Below are 18851 nucleotides of genomic sequence, written 5' to 3'. Positions count from 1 at the left end.
TGTCTGGGAACTGGGCCCGCTCACTGGAAGCAGCACCACTGGCAGACACAGCCCCTGGGCCCTGATCCCTTGCCAAGGGCTAGGGAACCAGGAGGTGAGGGGAGTTGCTGATCAGACCTGTGGAGAGCCACCTGCAGGGTCATTTTGATGATTCCTCACCCCTCCCGTATTGCCTGGTGTTTGTTCTGCCCTGGCGGCTATTCCACGCCCTCCCTGGCAGCCGGTCCCTTCGCCCGGGCTATTCTTAGCACCTTGTTCTTCCCTAAATATTTCCTCTAAACTCCCTTCCTCCCCCGCTGCAGCCCAAATCCCGTGTCCTCTTGTTCTGCCCTGGGCTGCTCATAAGCAGAGATAATCCCTGTCTTCTTTGTTGGGTCCCGGCTGCATGTTTGTAGGCAGCTGTCCCGGCAGAATTCCACCCCCTGGCTTGGCACGTCCAGGTCACTTGCCCTCTCCTTGAAAAAGTCTTAGCATTCGGAGGGGTCGGGGGCTGTTACACAAATCGCGCTGGTTCATAGAGGCTGCCGTTAGGATCCTGGCCCCGTTGCGCTAGGCAATGTCCGAAATGGAGGCACAGTGAGATCAAGTGACGTGACCAAGGTCACATGGAGAAGTGGTGGCAGAGACTGGAACTGACGCTGGATCCCCCGAGTCCTAGTTGAGGACCTTCCTTGTGAGGCCATTCGTCCCATTGCCTTTCTCTCGACACTCTCCCATTTGTCCAGGTCTGACACGTGGTGCCCAAAGCTTGTGGGAAGGGTCTTGAGTCATTGCCCTAAATCCTAGGGAGCTTAAAGCTAGCAGGAGGCTGGGGTCTGACCTGTCCCTGCAGCGCTGCTGGTGGCCGGGGCCTGAACAGAACCAATTGGACCGGTACAAACTCTCCCTCTCTGTGTAGGTCCCGGAAGGAACTGGAGACTGTAACAGAAAGACTCCAGCTAGTCCCCTTGGTGAGGTGAAACCCTGGTGGTTCCTGTAGCTCTGTGCCCAACCTGAGCTCTGGCGGCCAGGCCTGGCATCACGGGCTGGAGATGCCTGCAGCTGGTTGGCCTTTTCTGGGAGACGGCGCGTTCTGTAGAGGCCCCTGGGCCCTGCTGGGGAAGTGGGAAGCTGGGGCGTGGACTAAAGACCCCCACCCGGTGTGTTTTACCCAGCCGCTCCCCTGCCCCCATTCAGCCCCAGTCTGGCTCGAAGCCCAGCCCCAGGGGCTTGGTAGCTGCTGTCCCAGCCCAGGGCCGTGCACGCAGAGCACCATGGCGAGCCATGCAGGACAGAAGGCACTTCCACTTTGTTAGCGGGGGCTGCAGCCCGCCTACTTGCACCCTCATGAATTCACCTGTGGGGGCCGTCCGGCCAGAGGAGATGTCCCTGGCGCGAGTGTCAGGAGGGGCTGGCTGCCCCAAGTCTGGCCTAGGGATGGGGCTCGGAGTGGCCAGCCGGTCAGCCGCGAAGGCTACGCTGCTATTCGTAGTGGGTCAGGGCCATCAGAGCTAGTGTGGGGACGTCTGCACTGGCCGGAAATCGCACCCCCAGCTCCAGTGTGGGACCTCCAGCCCGCGGTCCGGGGGCGGTTTGGAGCAACAGCGCCGGGGCAGTTAGAGGAGAACGGTGGAGAGAGTGAGAGGAAAGGGCTGGAGGGAGTAATGGGGAGTGGGGAGGTGTGTGTGACTCTGCAGGGCGACTGTGACGGGGAGGGGAGTGGGGAGGTGTGTGTGACTGTGTGGGGTGAGTGTGACAGGGAGGGGAGTGGGGAGGTGTGTGTGACTGTGTGGGGTGAGTGTGACGGGGAGGGGAGTGGGGAGGTGTGTGTGACTGTGCGGGGTGAGTGTGACGGGGAGGGGAGTGGGGAGGTGTGTGAGACTGTGCGGGGTGAGTGTGATTGTGACGGGGAGGGGAGTGGGGTGTGTGTGTGACTGCAGGGCGACTGTGATGTGGAGGGGAGTGGTGTGTGTGTGTTTGTGTGTCTTTGTGGGGCGAGTGTGATGGGGAGGGGAGTGAGGTGTGTGTGTGACTGCAGGGCGAGTGTGACGGGGAGGGGAGTGGGGTGTGTGTGTGACTGGCAGGGTGAGTGTGATGGGGAGGGGAGTGGGGGGTGTGTGTGACTGCAGGGCGAGTGTGATGGGGAGGGGAGTCGGGGGTTTGTGTGACTGGCAGGGTGAGTGTGACGGGGAGGGGAGTGGGGTGTGTGTGTGATTGCGGGGCGAGTGTGACGGGGAGGGGAGTGGGGAGGTGTGTGTGACTGTGTGGGGCGAGCATGATGGGGAGGGGAGGGGGGCCACGTGTGACTGTGCAGGGTGAGTGGGACGGGAGTGGTGTGTGTGTGTGTGTGTGCAGGGCGAGTGTGATGGGGACGGGAGTGAGGAGGTGTGTGTCTGTGTCTGTGTATCTGTGCGGGGTGAGTGAGACGGGGAGGGGAGTGGGGAGGTGTGTGTGACTGGCAGGGTGAGTGTGATGGGGAGGGGAGTGGGGAGTGTGTGTGACTGGCAGGGTGAGTGTGACGGGGAGGGGAGTGGGGAGGTGTGTGTGACTGTGTGGGGCGAGCATGATGGGGAGGGGAGGGAGGCCACGTGTGACTGTGCAGGGTGAGTGGGACGGGAGTGGTGTGTGTGTGTGTGTGTGCAGGGCGAGTGTGATGGGGACGGGAGTGGGGAGGTGTGTGTGTGTGTCTGTGCGGGGTGAGTGAGACGGGGAGGGGAGTGGGGAGGTGTGTGTGACTGCAGGGCGACTGTGATGTGGAGGGGAGTGGTGTGTGTGTGTTTGTGTGTCTTTGTGGGGCGAGTGTGATGGGGAGGGGAGTGAGGTGTGTGTGTGACTGCAGGGCGAGTGTGACGGGGAGGGGAGTGGGGTGTGTGTGTGACTGGCAGGGTGAGTGTGATGGGGAGGGGAGTGGGGGGTGTGTGTGACTGCAGGGCGAGTGTGACGGGGAGGGGAGTGGGATGTGTGTGTGACTGGCAGGGTGAGTGTGATGGGGAGGGGAGTTGGGAGTTTGTGTGACTGGCAGGGTGAGTGTGACGGGGAGGGGAGTGGGGTGTGTGTGTGATTGCGGGGCGAGTGTGACGGGGAGGGGAGTGGGGAGGTGTGTGTGACTGTGTGGGGCGAGCATGATGGGGAGGGGAGGGGAGGGGGGCCACGTGTGACTGTGCAGGGTGAGTGGGACGGGAGTGGTGTGTGTGTGTGTGTGTGCAGGGTGAGTGTGATGGGGACGGGAGTGAGGAGGTGTGTGTCTGTGTCTGTGTATCTGTGCGGGGTGAGTGAGACGGGGAGGGGAGTGGGGAGGTGTGTGTGACTGGCAGGGTGAGTGTGATGGGGAGGGGAGTGGGGTGTGTGTGTGACTGGCAGGGTGAGTGTGACGGGGAGGGGAGTGGGGGGTGTGTGTGACTGGCAGGGTGAGTGTGACGGGGAGGGGAGTGGGGAGGTGTGTGTGACTGTGTGGGGCGAGCATGATGGGGAGGGGAGGGGGGCCACGTGTGACTGTGCAGGGTGAGTGGGACGGGAGTGGTGTGTGTGTGTGTGTGTGCAGGGCGAGTGTGATGGGGACGGGAGTGGGGAGGTGTGTGTGTGTGTCTGTGCGGGGTGAGTAAGATGGGGAGGGGAGTGGGGAGGTGTGTGTCTGTGTCTGTGTATCTGTGCGGGGTGAGTGAGACGGGGAGGGGAGTGGGGAGGTGTGTGTGACTGGCAGGGTGAGTGTGATGGGGAGGGAAGTGAGGTGTTTGTGTGACTGTATGGGGTGAGCATGATGGGGAGGGGAGGCCACATGTGACTGTGCAGGGTGAGTGTGACGGGGACAGGAGTGGTGTGTGTGTCTGTGTGGGGCGAGTGAGACGGGGATGGGAGTGGTGTGTGTGTGTGTGACCGTACGGGGTGAGTGTGATGGGGAGGGGAGTGAGGTGTTTGTATGACTGCGGGGCGAGTATGACAGAGATGGCAGTGAGGTGTTTGTGTGTGTGTGTGTGTGTGTGTGTGTGACTATGCGGGGTGAGTGTGATGGGGAGGGGAGTGAGGTGTTTGTGTGACTGTGCAGGGCGAGTGTGACGGAGGAGAGTGGCGTGTGTTTGTGTCTGTGTGGGGCGAGGATGGGGGAGGAGAGTGGAGGGCCGATTATGTATATGTGGGGCGGGGCAGGGATGTGCCGGGAAGGGGCTGTGCTGTGCCAGCTGTGGTTGTCGCCCCCAGTGTCTGTCCCGCAGAGAGCACCTGGCACCTACCCCCCGTCAGCCCCCCCCAGAGGCAGTGCTTCCTCAGCTCGGGGATCGGGGCTGTTCCCCTGCCCTGGGAGGACCTGGTTTGTCATCCCTGTTTGCTGTCTGTGTGTGTGAGTGGGGGGGCCGGCTGTGGGATCGTTACGGCAAGGGGGGGGCGCACGCAGGAGGTTGACAGCCAGCGCTTCCCCCCCTCACCCTGTGGGACACAGGGCTCCTGGCCTGCGATGAAAGGGGTGCGGGGCCAGGGGAGCAGGCAGGGATGCTAATTCGGGCCCAGCACACAGTGCCTCATCTGGGAAGCATTAAGCCGCTGCAGATGCCCATGTAAGGCTGTCCCTGCAGCCGGCGAGCGGCCAGCCCCCGGCAGCGAGGCCAGGGGTCAGCGCGGTTCTGGGAATTTTTACGTGCCTACAAATCACTGCTCCCTTCTGGCTGGGGTTGTGTGCATGCGTGGAGGGGGGAGCTCCCCCTTATTCAAGGCTGTTCTTCCCCTACCCCCCCGAGACTGGCAAGTGAAGCGGCTACAGAGCCTCTGTCATTCTCAGCTGAGACCTCGACCCCTCTCTCTGTCTCTGCCATCCTCTGGAATGGCTGACACCCCTTGATCCCAAATCTTGGGGCAGAGCCTGCCAGAGCCTGGCTCCCTGCCACTCCCGACAGAACAAAGTGGGGCCAAAACCCTCCTGTCAGGCATGAGAGCCTAATCCTGCCAGCAGATCCCACTGGGCTGGAAGCCACAAGGAGGGGTTTTGCTGCCCCCTCTCCACATCAGCACATCAAAGGGAGAGGCAGGCAAGGAGGCCCCCTGTCCTTAGCTGTCTTTGTGTGCTATATTGAATCCTCCTGGGAGGTAGGCATCCGTTTTACAGCTAGGAAAACTGAGGCATGTAATCACCCAGGGAGTGAGTGGCAGAGCCAGGGGTAGAAACCGCAGAGCCTTGTCCTTGCCTGGCCGGATGCGTCTTCCTCCACCTACGGCTCTGCGATTGGCAGCGTGCAAAACCGGAGAGCCCAGAAACTTGTTGAGCAAGACCAGAAGGGGCCATTCTGACCATCTAGTCTGATCTCCAGGCCAGAGAACCTCTTACAGGAAGTTCTGCTTTCAGTCCAGGGCCGGCTTTAGGCCGATTCCCTCGAATTGGGCCCTGCGCCTAAGAGGGCTCCATGCCCAGCCAGAGCGTGGCAAGCCCGCAGCCCTGCTCCCCAGGCCATAGCACTGGGTGGAGCACTGTAAGCCCTGCAGCCATGCAATCCTGGCCAGAGAGTAGCAAGTCTCCTGGCCCCGCTACCGCAGCCGGAGTGCCAGCCCGAGCGCAGCAAGTCCCACGGCCCCGCTCCTCCTGCCAGAGTGCAGCAAGCCCCGCGGCCCCGCTACCCCAGCCAGAACGCCAGCCCGAGCGCAGCAAGTCCCACGGCCCCGCTTCTCCTACTGGAGTGCAGCAAGCCCCACGGCTCTGCTACCCCGGCCGGAGCGCCAGCCCGAGTGCAGTAAGTCTCACGGCCCCGCTTCTCCTGCCGGAGTGCAGCAAGCCCTGCAGCCCTGCTACCCCGGCCAGAGGCCAGCAACCCTGCGGCCCACTTCCCCAGCGGAGCATGGCAAGCCCCGCCGCCCCCTTCCCCCAGCTGAAGAGCGGGCAGACAGTTCTCAGCTTGTGGCCCCGCTTCCCCAGCTGGAGAGTGGCAATCTGAAGTGCCACCGAAGACTCGGAATGCCACCCGGTGAGTACAAGCCCCACAAATTGGGCCCTGCACTTGCTAAAGCCGGCTTTGGGCCAGCTCATATCTGGTGGTTGAGCTAGAGCAGATCTCTGAATGATAGAGATGCTGCCATGTGATTGATTGATAGATTCCCAGGCCAGAAGGGATTGTTGGGAACATCTAGTTTGACCTTCTTGAGAATGGGGCAGAGAACTGCCCCAAAATCATTCCTAGAACAGATCTTTTAGCCAGATGTCCGTGTCCCTTGGAAACTGTGCCCAGGGAAACTGGTAAAATCCAAAATCCTGGCTCCAAACTCGGTTTACAGGAGGATTTTCCAGCCTCGCCCTGGCTGGAAATGCCCAGATATCATTGTTGATAAGCCCTTTGGGGTGGGGACCATCTGCTCTGCGTTTGTGCAGCACCCAGCACCGTGGGGCTCCTAGAAACAACTGCAACATACTTAATATCCCGGAAAAGGCTCTTTGGGGCGAAGGAGGGGATTGTGGTTTGTGGCGTGGGCAGAAGCTGTAAACAGAGGAAGTCTTTCTCTTTGCCAAGAGCCAGTTCTCTGAAAACATCTGACTCGACCTTTGGCACATGCAGGCTTTCGGGTGCCTGTCGGAGCCTCCCAAACTTCTAGCGTTCCCACGCCATGCCTGGGAGCGCCCCAGGTAGAGCCAGGGACGGGTCTGGCCACCCCTGAACTCAGAGAGGGGATGAAAGATGTCTCTGGATCCATCCTTCCATCCCCATCCCTGTTCATGGCCTTTCCTAGCTTCTTAGGTGCAAAGCTCTGCTGGAGTCGGGGGCACGGAGCCACGACTGTTGATTGCACTGGGTGAGAGAGGAGACGGGCATTTGGATCTGTCCCCTGTGCTGGACGGGAATCCAGGACACAGTGTATTATCCTGCATCCCGGTTTGCTTTCACGGGGGCAGTAGCCACGGTTGGGGGACCCCAGGGGCCAATCTGTTTCTTAGCAGCCGGCTTGCAGGGAGGAATGTGCTCACTGGGTGAAAAGGAGACTGCGAGCAGTTGGGATGCAACTGGGTTATGTTCTCCCTGAAAAGAAAGTGGCAGGCAAAAGTGGGCCTGGGCCAGAGGGCGGCATGGGCTGCAGGCTGGATCTGGCGTGGGTTTTGCTCTCGCACTCAGCAGCAGGAGGACGATGGCTTGTAGCAGAGTAGGACTTTGTGCGTGGAGTTGTGGTGAAGTCAAAGGGCCCGCGGATCCGGGCACGTGGCCGGCATGTTTCCTCTTCGTTGCACAGACTCCGTCTTCCTCGGTCATGCTGGCTGGGCCCGAGCGGGACTTTCTCATTTGGTTTAAAAAGCCAAAGGAATGAAAATCAAGGGGTCTGTGGGTCGCACTGCCATGTTGTAACTGCGTTCGTCGCCGCTCGGCTCCCGGGGCGGGTGGCAGAGTAGATAGAAATAAGAACCATTGTTTGCAGGGTGAGTGGAGGGAGTTTTGGGCTAGGGCTGGATTTTGATAGGTACCTAGAAAGCATGAGACTGGCCCTGTCTGTGATCCCCTCCCCTCCGCACAGCCCAGAGCCTCGCTGGCCCGTTAGCCGTCTCGGCTGCCCATAACCTGAGACGTATTTGCGTCTTCTGCAATCTGCTCCTCGCAGTGGTGGTCTGGGCTGCGTGGCCTCGCTAGAGAGCAGGGCCCCACCTGCCACCATACAGCGATGGGGAGGGGTTCCTGCTGCTTTGCCTCAGGTGCCCCAAAGGTCTCCAGGGAAAAAAGAAAAGCAAACAGACACTGTTCTCCCCTCCGCCAGGCTCCCGGGAGAGATCTACTGGCTAGCTGCAGGGACAGCCATCGGCACTTTGGGAGGAGCAGTGACCCAGCCCTTGGGGCACCGGGTGAGCACTGGAGAGATCTGGGTCCATTCTCTGCCGCAGGGTTACCTCTGTCTCTCTCAGGTCCCTGCCCTAATGGATAGTAACAATCGTGAGGGCACAGGACCGTGGAGGTTTATCTGGCTACCAGGCAGGGGTTAGCAGCCAAGGGAAAAGCTCGGCGCGTGCGTGCGCACGCACGCACGCACGCACGCACACACACACAAAAAATATATTGGAGTGTACGCATGTAATGTGCATTTAATAATACAGAGCAAGAGAGATCCCAGACTCGGGGAGGGTCAGCGCTTCGGTTTTGGGGGCTTGGGTACATAGCCATTAGTGTGGGTTACCCGAGGGGGCTCCCCTCTGCCCGTATGGCATCAGCGCCTGATGGGGTGCTGTGTGTGCTGTGCTTGGGTACACCCAAGGCCCTGCTGGCTCCTGGGGATCAGAGGCTCTGGTGCCTCTTGGCGTCCTGGCTGAATTCCTCTTGGAAATTCAGTTGGCAAGGCCCGTTCTCTACCATCTGCAAACTGGGAGCACTGGCCTGTCTAGTGGGCACCAGTATGGAAGGGCTTGGGGACTGGAACCCCTGACACGTGTATGTGACCCCCCCGGGGGGGCCACCAGCCCCTGGGTGGGGGCATCGTTCACTTCCTAGCCTGCGCTGGTGTGTCGTGTTGCCAGCCGAGGCGCCGTTTCGGGGCTGGCTGGAGTGATCGCAGCGCATCCGCTGGCTCCTTTCACATTGCCATTCCCTGGGCCCTCTGACCCTGGGCTGTTTTCATCTCTCTGCCTGGACGCTGGGCTCAGCAGCTGGAAGAGGATCCAGAAGTTTGTCTTCCCCCCCACCTCCCCCCGGCCTTGGTGTTTGTCTGAGAGCAATTCATACGATGGAGAGAGAGGTGCCTGAATGAGTAACGGAGGGTGCTGCCCTGGGACTGGATTCTTTTCACCGAAGCCTGGTTGCTTCTCAAATTCTAGGATGGAGGGAGCATGGGAAGGGGCGATCTGTGACCCAGCGCCTCCTGGGGTGCTGAGAATGCTCACATGTGTAGTGGAAGATTTTGGAGAGGTGCCCCCACCCCTCCATCCCCAGGGCCTCCGGGAAGGGAAGGCCTCTGCGTCCTTCCGGATGCTGCCAGCTGGCACCGAATCCGTGGAACAGACAATCCTTCTGGGTTGATTTTTTATATAGTGCTTTCCATGGGCCTGCATCGTTGTGTGTGTGGGGTCCCAGTCAGAATGGGAGTGGGGCAGATCATGGTCTTTGACAAGCTGAGCCCAGGGGTTTCTTGTTCAGGTTGGGTCAGGGGAAGGGCTCTGCCAAGCAGGTCCTTGGTAGCTGCTGTCTCCTCCCAGCATCGCGGGGCATAGTTAGATCTTTATAGCCACAGATCATGGCCTGGCCCTGCCCTTCTGCCTCCCCTGCCCGCTGGCACAGAGTATCGCTCTGTGGCACACACTGCAAGTTCGCTGCGTCCTGCCTTTGCCTGGCAGATTCTACTGGCTGTCGGGCCTGCCGCACAAATGGTGTGAGGACAGGATTCCTCTCCCCCAGTCCATATGTACAGAGGAGCATGTCACCTGATTTGGTGCAGCTGGTTCTGGGGAGGAACACGACAGCCATTTATAAAAGGGCAAATAAGCCTACTCGCAACTTGCCTTCCGTTGATGTGGGAGGGGAAATTGGGGAGGGCGCAGGTTGGAATTGTGCCAGGGGATCTCCAGTGACCATGCGGGCTTAGTGCCCAGGGATTATTTCTTCAGGAGGTTTTTACTGGAAATGTCAGTTTTGTGCCTTGGCGTGCCTAGCCCAGCTCACAGTCAACAGCAGCTGCACGCAGGACGAGATCTGCACTGGCAAAATCCAAGGGGTTGCAGGTTGTGGCAAACTTGGTTTCTTAGCAGCCAGTTCTCCACTCATGTTTTGGGGGTGAGGGTGCACCAGCGGAGAGTCCAGCATGTCACTGTCAGTTACTGTGGATAGCACAGGATGCCTGACTCTGCCACTGCCTGCCTGTCGTGGGCAAGTTAGTTCTCTTTGAGCCTCAATTTCCCCATCTGAAAGACAGGGCTCATAGGCACCCGTCTCCCCGGGGGGCGCTGGCAAGGCTGCTGATGTTCACGCTGCCGCGCTTTCCGGGCAGAGGAGTGCTGAGGCAGTGCTCAGTCTGCCTGTTCCGGGGGAGGTTTGAGTGGTTGCTTTCCCCTGGAGCAGCATGAGGGGTGAACTCCCAGCCACCACTGCCCAGGCCGGGTGGGTGTTTTATCCCATTCTTCCCTAGCTACCTTTCCCCAGCCGCTCCTGGCTGCAGGGGCGCAGGTCCCGCTCAGTGGGAGACCGTGTGGCTGCAGTGAGTATGAAGGGAGAAGATTTTGTGGAGGCGGTTGGATGCAGACAGACACCAAGTCCAGACTGTGTGGCCAGGCGGGGTCTGTCTCAACGCTAGCCTGGAGTCAGCAAGCAGGGGATGGGCTGCCGGCTGCCATGGGTAGTGTCCTAGCCGCATGTGCACCCGAAAGTCCCAACCCCCTTCGCGGCGAGGCTGTCCTCACAGCGTCCGCAGAGTGCTTGGAACTGGGAGGTACCCGGGGGTCATCCGAGAGCCCAACTGCTCGCCCAGCTGGGCCCCCTGCGATTGGGCTAGCGAGCGACTGGCTGGGTGCTGGGTCAGACTCTGCAGTCTCTGGTGAGCCCAGTTCTCCGCGGCAGGCGCGTGGCCGTGCATTAGTGGGAGAATCTGCCACCTGTCTCCTGGGAGCAGGCTGGGTTTCTCATGGGCTCAGTCTTCTGAGGAGGTTGGGAATCTGCCCGGTCTAGTCCCCAGGGATTGATATTGTCGTGATATCGCGCCCCTGATCCCACGTCCTGAGCTCGGGCTCGTGGGCTGGCTGAGGTGTCCGCAGGTCGGGCCCTGGCCCATGCCCATGGTGACTGGACTCATGAACTGGCACAGCGCAGTCTGTGCGACAGACACACGTGTGCCCTCTGTCCTTAATTCCTTAATTCCCCCTGCCGCTCCCCGCCCCAGCGGCAGCCCTCTGTCCCCGGGGGTAGACGCTGGCCAGTGCCTAGTGGGGATGCTGGTGGACTGCGGGGCCGTCTCTTTAAAAGGGCAGCTTGGGTGCCCATCCTACCTTTGGAGATGGGGGGCAAATGGGCACAGGTCTGTGAAGGGAGGCGCAGGACACGTGAGGCACATCAGGGTGTGTTCCTGGAGGGGTGGGGGGTAGGCTAGGAAGCCAAGTCCCCTTCCTGAGCCAGCACGGCTGGGACCTGGAGCAGGATCAGCCGCTGGGCCTGGAGGGGCATGATGTAGCTTTGTAAAGGCTGGTTTGTGGCAGGAGGGGGACATTTCTTGCCCCGCCCCATGGGGCGTCCAGAGGTGCTGAGCAATCCAGCTGTCCCCATGACAACCCACGCTGCTCCCACTTGCCCCTCCTGCCTGCTCTCCCTGCCCACTGGAGCGCTGGGGAGAAGAGGGGCTGGGCAGGGCACCAGCCTGAGGCTGGCGAGACCTGGGTTCAGGTCCCTGCTCTGCCACAGACTTCCTGTGTGACCCTGGGCAAGTCACTTAGCCATGAAGTACCTCAGTTTCCCATCTGTGCAATGAGAATAAAGAGCCCTGTCTCACAGAGGGCCGTGAGGCTACACACATGGCGGGGGAGGCTCTCAGATCATACAGTAAGGGGGCACATGCACACCCTAAATGTCCGGATCTGCCAGCCTCCTTGCCTGCCCCAGGGAGCAGAGCGTTCCTCCCACAGCGTTCTCCGCCCTTGCCCTCGGGAGAGGGTTCTAGCCTCATGGGTCTTGAGTCAGGAAGTTTCATCCCTGGGATTCCCCTTCGATTGTGCTTTCTTTCCTGCTGGCTCTTCCCCCTGGAACCACCTGAGCAGCCCCCTCTGCTCCACGGCATTGGCGTCTGTATTTACCAAGACGCTGCCGGACTCCGAGCCGGCCAAGGGGCTGGTGCAAAGGTCGCGGCCACTTCCTGCCTCTGCTTTTTCCACTCAAGCGGCCAAGGCCAGGGCCAGGGAGAGGGAATGTGGCTCGGTCGGGGCTGTGGGGGATGGCTGAGGAAAGATGAGAGGAGGGTGCTCTGGGAAGTGGATTTTGCAAAGCACATCTGCTCTCTCAGCCAGGAGCCTGGGTTTGCACCCGCCATCCTCAGCTGAGCCAGGGAGACCCCCACGCATGCCCGTTACCTACCTGCCTGGTAAGACCCTCAGGAGCCATCCTCGTGTGCTAGCTCCCCAGTCCCCAGCAGACTCCCTCTAAGGAGCGGCGAGGTGGCCTGCGCTGGGCAGACAGTGCCGGTGTGGCCTGCGTGGGTCTCAGCTCGTCGGACTGGGAGCATTTGCATCAATGTGGGATCTTTGGTTCCCAGCAGTCCTTGCTGCGGCTGCTAGGGTGGGGTGCAGCATCCCCCACTTCGCAGCCTCTCCGGCGTCCTGGCCCTGGTGCCGGCAGAGAGGCTCATGGAGTTTAGGTGGCTGCAGCAGCGCTGAGGATGGAGCCCCAGGTGTGTGCGAAGGTAGCCCATGAATCCCTTCCGTGCCTGCCAAGCTGCCCCATTGAGCTCGGCTGGAGCTAACGGGATAGCTCCATTAGACGGCAGCAGTAGCGGGCTGTTATCCTCCGGCACTCCAAGAGGGGGACGTGACGCTGCTTGTGCCAGCGTGGTGTGTCTGCCACCCAAACATTGCAGCCTTCTGCTGGACCTCGAGAGTCCTGAAGTGACCAGACGCAACAGGGAGGGTGATGCAATGTGCCCAGCCCTGGTGCGACTGCTGGGCAGCAAAGAATGCCAACCCTGCTGGCTATCGGGCCCAGGCGCCCTGACTCGGCTCCCTTGGAAATGGCTGCTGTGTCTCAGCCAATTAGGCTGCTGCCTTCCCTTGTCCTCGCTGGCACCGGCTCTGTGAAATTCCTCAGATTCAGGGGGCGGCCCCGCCCCCCCAGGTGGTCGAGGGGGCACCGCCCCCGGCCCCCCTGTGTGTGTATCGCTCCACTGCCATCTCCTTGCTGGTCCCGGCTTGGCCTTCCCTTTGTAGCCAAGCCAGGGGTAGGACCAGGAGGGGGCACCCCTGAGTGGGGGGAGAGGGTGTTCGTTCGCCACACCCCTGCCTTGCACTGCCTCCTCGGAGCCGTGCAGAGGACGCTGCTCCTCACTGGCCTGCAGCCAGAAGCTGCTTCTTGTTGCAAAATATCCGCCCCCCCCCGCCCCGAAATCTAAGTTAATGGCCGTTTGTACATTATTAAACAGGCTGCTGGCGAGCGGCCAGTGGCGCCCGGGAGCCAAGAGGCAGTGCCTGGACACTGCGTTCTGAGACAAACAATTGCTCCAGGCGCTCGGGACAGCTGGGGGAAGCTTGGAGCAGGTATGGGGGGCCCCGGACTGGACCTTCGCCCCCACCCTGGGCATGGCCTTACCGCACACCAGCTAGGGGGTGGGAAAGTCACAGAGCGCAGCTGGAGACCCAGCGCTGGTTCTCCCTCTCTCGGGTGCAAACCCCCATACAGCCCACTCCTTGTACAGCCAGGTGTGCAGGGGACCTGTCCCCCGAGCGCCCTGCGCCAGGCTCGGGAGAGGGGCGGGGGCTGCTCCCAGGACTCCCTGCCCACTGCACAGACCCCGTCCCGACGGCCAGCTCCAAACAGCAAGGGATGAGGATTGGGAACTGGTCGCTCATCAGCTCCCAGGACAGCGGGTAGCTCGGGGAGGTCTTGGGAGCAGGACAGGCCCGTGTGCCGCCAGCATCACCAGTGGCGTCACCCTCCTCCTTTCGAGCCTGTTTCTGGGGTCGTTGCTGTGCAAGGGATCGCTCGCTCGTGGGCGCCGTGGGGCAGGGCTACCCATGGGTCACTGCGGGGGTGGGGCAGGGCCAGAGCAGGGTTGATGGGAAATCGCCGTGCGGGGCTGGATGGCACATGCCGTGTGGTCTGGGCAAGCTCTGCCCCTGCAATGCATCATGTGGGTCAATGCTGGGGGGAAGGAGGAAGCAGGCTTAGAGAAGCAATGCCAGGCTCCGTGGGGAAGTGGGCAGGGGTTAGAGGAACTAGCACAGGGGCACTAGGCCACTGGCAGCATGTGGCATTGCCAGCGTTTCTCCGGCCGGCAGCCTGGCTCGGGCCAAGCTGGGCGTGGTGACAGGGAGGCCGCAGCGCCTGGGAGCCTTCACCCCAGCAGCAAGCCTTGCCTCACAGCGTCACTCGCTGGATTCCTGCCGCTGCTCCCTCATGGTGCCCCGTCTGGCCCCGGGCTCCTACCTTCAGCCTGGCCTCTCGTGGGGGCAGGCAGAGCAGCACGCATGGCTTCCAGAGGTGGCAGTCCGTGGGCCAGGCAGGGCCCCAAGATCCTGCAGGGAGGAGAGGAAAACGGGGACAAGCCCCTGTCTCCGCTCCACGCCGGCCTCTGGCCTCGTTAGCTGTGCCCAGGTGCCACTCATCGTTGCCCCTCCCCTGGTAGGGAGACAGGGTGCTGGTCCCCGTCCCCGCTGAGGGGGAAGCTGACACAGGCTCTGGGGGGGTCCAAATCCACAGAACGCCAGCGGCAGAGACCAGCCTTCCTGTGTCCCAGTTCTGTGCTCTAACCACTAGACCCCACTGCCTCGTTAGGCTGCAATCCCCCGGGGGTGAGGGTGGAACTCGCAAATGGTGACCTGTGACACGTCCGTCGACCACAGGGTCCGTAAGAGACCCCTCTGCCCAGGCCCAAGCCGGCTGATGTTGCAGCAGGTTCCTCCCTCGTGCCCCCAGTTCCCCTCCTCTCTAGATGAAAAGGCAGCAACCCTGTTGGTCTCCACAACACGGCTGGCCGGGGCTTTGTGCGCTGAGGAATGCAGGAATGTGTGTCCTTGTGCCGCTGAGTGGGCCCAGCTGGTGCCACGGCTCTGGGTAGCAGGGGGCAGTCACACCCTCCCCTGCACGGGCAGGTCGGTCGTGTTTACTCAGTACGGTGTGGGGCTGTTGGTTTTTTTTGGTCACTGCAAAGAGATTCGATGTGTGAGCTCTGGGGGGGTCACTCGGCCCCGGAGAATAGCTGGGCCGTGTGTGCGGGGGCTGGGCATTGGCTCCAGCAGCCCAGAGCCCGTCTCATGCCCAGAGTCGCTGCGTGTGTCATGTCACGGTCCCTTGGCAGCTCTGCAAGCTGCCCCGGGGGAGTGGGAGCGGTGCTGGCTGAAGCCCCTCTTAGAGCCATCTGTGCTCGCTGCTGCCTCCAGCCTGTGCTGCCCCCCAGCACCTGCAAAGCCACCGAGGTGTTTCACCCCCTCAGTCAACCCGAACTGTCCCTGCTGGGGAAGCTGCGCGGGCAGGGACCAGGATGCAGGCTGATGTCTCACCGTCTGGGGTGACGTGATGGTTCCTCCTACACAGTCTGGGCTTTTCTGCAGGGATTGTTTGGGGATGAGTCACCTGGCTGGGAGAACTTGGCCCCACCTGCCCTGGGATGGGGGGCAGGAATGGCTCCCCAGCCCCCTCTTACACACCCCAGCTAGGACTGTGGAGCCCCCAGCAATCACCTGCTTCGGGGAGCCCCCAAGCAGCTCCTGACCACTGCCCTCAGCAGAGGTTTGCAACCTCAAACACGACATGTGGGCAGAGCTGCCCCATCGCCCAAGCCATGCAGGGTGACAAGCAGTCCTGGGCTTGTGGGGAGTGTGGGGCTGGGAGCCAGGGGATGTGGATTTTATTGCTGATGCCCAGAGAGAGTCACTGAGCGCTCGGTGCCTCAGTTTCCCTGTCAGTGGCTGGAGGATGCTGCTGCTGCTAGCTCTCCCATAGCAAGCACTGAGACCGATGGGTGAAAAATTGTGAAGCCGAGGGGACCCCTGGGTGCAGCCAAGAGTTTAATCACGAACACACCGTTACCTCAGCTCTGCTGTTTCCCCTGCTCTGTTGTACACTCTGCTCTTGGAAATACACCGCTCAGCGATGCCACGCCCGCTTGCCAGCACCCTGGGGAGCTGGCTGGTCTCAAGCCACAGGGTGCCGGCTTGGAGGGGACTTTTCCGCCTGCGATATTTGCTCCCAGTCCTGTCGGGACCTCAGCAAACGTTCTATTCTAGTCCAGTCTGAGTAGGTGCTGCTGCGTCTCTCCTTCGTGCCGGCACTGAGGGCCTCCCAGTTGGGTGTTCAAGCCATGTGACTAACATCGGTTCACGTGTGGCTCGTTCTCTCGACTCGAGGCCAAACACAATCCCAGCTGCCCCTGGCTGCACCCATTGTGGAGGTCTCGGTCCCATTGCAAGGATAGTCCTTTCTTCTCTCTCTTCTCCTTGGGGCAGGGACGGGCCTGCCACGGATCCTTAGCTGCTTTGTGACCGTCAAGGGGATCTTTCCTTGCCACACGGTGGAGCTGTGTGAGTGCGCAGGGCCAGAGCAGCCCTTTACCTGTGGAAGGCCTGGTGGTAACTTGGCCAGCCCCGCCCCCCGAAATCAGTGACTTATCATAAATCTTTGTAGAAATGCCCTGCCAGGCCCCAAACTCCCCCCACCACCCATCCCCTGTGAATCACCCAGCTAATCTGGATGGACTAATCCAGTCTAGAAGCCGCTGATGTTGAAGGCTCGAAAGGGAGCGGGACCCTGCATCCCGAAGGCACCTGACCATGCCATGTTGTGCTCTGGGTGTGGTGGTGGGAGGAAGCACCCTCGACCCAAACGGCTGGCAGCTCCTGTCTTGGACACGTGAATTGGGGTTCGTGGGGCGTCGGTCCTGACTAGTGTAGAAGCTGTTGTTAATTGCAGGCAGGCGTCCGTGTTTTGTACACGGCGAGAGTTAGATCTAGGGCAGAGGTCTCAAACTCGCGGCCCGCAGGCCTCCAGCAGTTCTGGGGCTGGGTTTATCCCTTGGCCCCACCTGTCGCCCCGGGTGCTCCCCCTTCAGGGGCCCCGGCCAGGGCCGGTGCTATCATTAAGGCGAACTAAGTGGTTGCCTAGGGTGCCAAGGTTTGGGGGAGCCAAAAAGCGGTGCCCCCAATTTTTTTTTTTTTGGCAGCGGTTTCTCCCGGAGTGCGCGGTCACTGCTCCACTTCTCCCGCCTCCCAGGCTGGCAGCGCTAATCAGCTGTTTGGCACCGCAAGCCTGGGAGGGGAGGCGAATTAGAGCGGGGGTGGCGTGCTCGGGGAGGATGCGGAGCAGAGGTGAGCTGGGGTGGGGAGGTGCCGCACGGCTCCTCGGGCGGGGAACTGTCGCGGGGGTGGGGGTGTCCTCAAGGCAGGGGGGAGAGCTGCCACAGGGCTGGGGGGGGTGCAAGGTGGAAGTTTCGCCTAGGGTGCGAAACTTCCTTGCACCGGCCCTGGCCTGGCAGTGTAGGGGAGCTGAGCGGCGTCTGCCTGCTCGCTCCATGTGTCTGCCCGCTGGCCTGCTGGCCCCGGGTTGGGGTTGGGGTTGGGCTTGGGCTGTGCCTCTATGTTCTTCCCCTGCCTGGAGCGCCCCTGCAGCCAATGGGAAGCTGTGGGGGTGGTGCCTGGGGGCAGCAGTGCATGGAGGCCCCCCCAGCCCGCCCTGCCTTGGAGCCCCAGGTAAGCGCCGCACCCCCAGATCCTCTCCCAGAGCCTGCACCCCAGTCCCCTACCACAGACCACATCCCCCACCCAAACTCTCTCCCAGAGCCTTAGGCAGGTGGGGGCGGAGTTTGGAGGGGCGGGTTCTGAGTGACATTATTGGCCCGCTGGGAGGATTTGAGAACTGGCACTGGCCCTAAGGCAAATTGAGTTTGAGACCCCTGATCTAGAGCCACAGTGAACATATCTTGGCGTGAGGAATCAATGCTAAGGAGGATTTTCCTTCCCCTTGCAGCTGGATCTCAGTTCAGGTACCATCTGTGACAATGCGGTTCTGGCGGGACCCAGCTGAGAGTGCCAATTCAGGATCAATTGCTCAAACAGGGCAGTCACAGCCCTAGGCTGGGGTTTTTCCACCTCTAAGGCAAACCAAACCAGCCAGACAAAAATGACTTCGATTTCACCCCATTGGCCAACCACAAGTCACACACTAAATTTCCTCAGACACTCCAGTCTCCCAGTATCACCACCAGTGCCACTCGTCCTGGGGATGAATGGTTATGAAAACCAACACCCCAGTAAAAGAAAAAGGTTCTCTCGATCCCAAAGAATCAACCCCAGACCCAGGTCAATATACACATCAGATCTTACCCACAAATCACGCTGTTGCCAGTCCTTTAGAATCTAAAATCTAAAGGTTTATTCATAAAGGGAAAAAGGTAGAGGTGAGAGCTAGAGTTGGTTAAATGGAATCAATTGCATCCAGTAATGGCAAAGTTCTTAGTTCAGGCTGGTAGCAGTGATGGAGTAAACTGCAGGTTCAAATCAAGTCTCTGGAACATCCCCCGCTGGGATGGGTCATCAGTCCCTTGTGTAGAGCTTCAGCTTGTAGCAAAGTCCCTCCAGAGGTAAGAAGCAGGATTGAAGACAAGAAGGATATGAGGCATCAGCCTTATATAGGCTCTTCCAGGTGTAAGAACACTTCTTTGTTCTTACTGTGGAAAATTACAGCAAAATGGAGTCTGCAGTCACATAGGCAAATTCCTGCACACCCTGCTGAGTTACAAGGCATATCTGCCTCCTCTCAATGGGTCAGTTGTGTGGCTGATGGCCCTTAATGGGCCATCAAGCAGGCTAGGCAGAGCTAACACCCACTTGTCTGGGATTTTTCCCAGAACTACAGCACAAATTTGAAATACAGACAGTATACAGCCAATACTCATAACTTCAACTATAAAATGATACAGACATACAGACAGCATAATCATAACCAGCAACCCAGAACCTGGTTTTAGACACCTTATATGACCCCCTTTACAGAAGATTTGGTGCCACTACAGGACCTTGGTTGTAAACCATGTTCTATATGGTCCCAGTTTATATCAATAACGTCACACCATCCCACCATCCTGGGCCTGGGTTTCTAGGGGGAGCAATCCTCTGTGATCTCGCTGGCGCTTGTATCCTTCGCTTATCAGTGGCAGGCCCCTCCTCCCCATCCGTAATGCCATGGTCTAGCTAGAAACAGCCATATTAAAGTCAGTGGCTCTCCCTGTTTGGCTGGGCTTGCAAGAGCCCCCTT

The 18851-nt window shown here is 60.4% G+C and overlaps 1 protein-coding gene across 6 annotated transcripts in view; it reads left to right on the top strand.

Annotated features, from left to right (window-relative positions):
• TNS1 (tensin 1) overlaps window positions 1-18851 on the top strand; it is a 280050-nt gene that overhangs the window by 45418 nt on the left and 215781 nt on the right. Inside the window, exon 1 of one of the 6 annotated variants that reach the window (XM_050916928.1) lies at window positions 13119-13141. The exons of the other annotated variants lie outside the window; for them this stretch is intronic. The gene's annotated coding sequence lies outside the window, so the exon portion shown is untranslated. Of the gene's footprint in view, window positions 1-13118; window positions 13142-18851 lie in introns of those variants that run through there. 6 annotated transcript variants of the gene reach the window in all.

The sequence above is a fragment of the Gopherus flavomarginatus genome, chromosome 10 (genome assembly GCF_025201925.1).
Source record: "Gopherus flavomarginatus isolate rGopFla2 chromosome 10, rGopFla2.mat.asm, whole genome shotgun sequence".
NCBI classification, from domain to species: Eukaryota; Metazoa; Chordata; order Testudines; family Testudinidae; genus Gopherus; species Gopherus flavomarginatus.
This window is presented reverse-complemented; position numbering and strand designations above follow the sequence as displayed.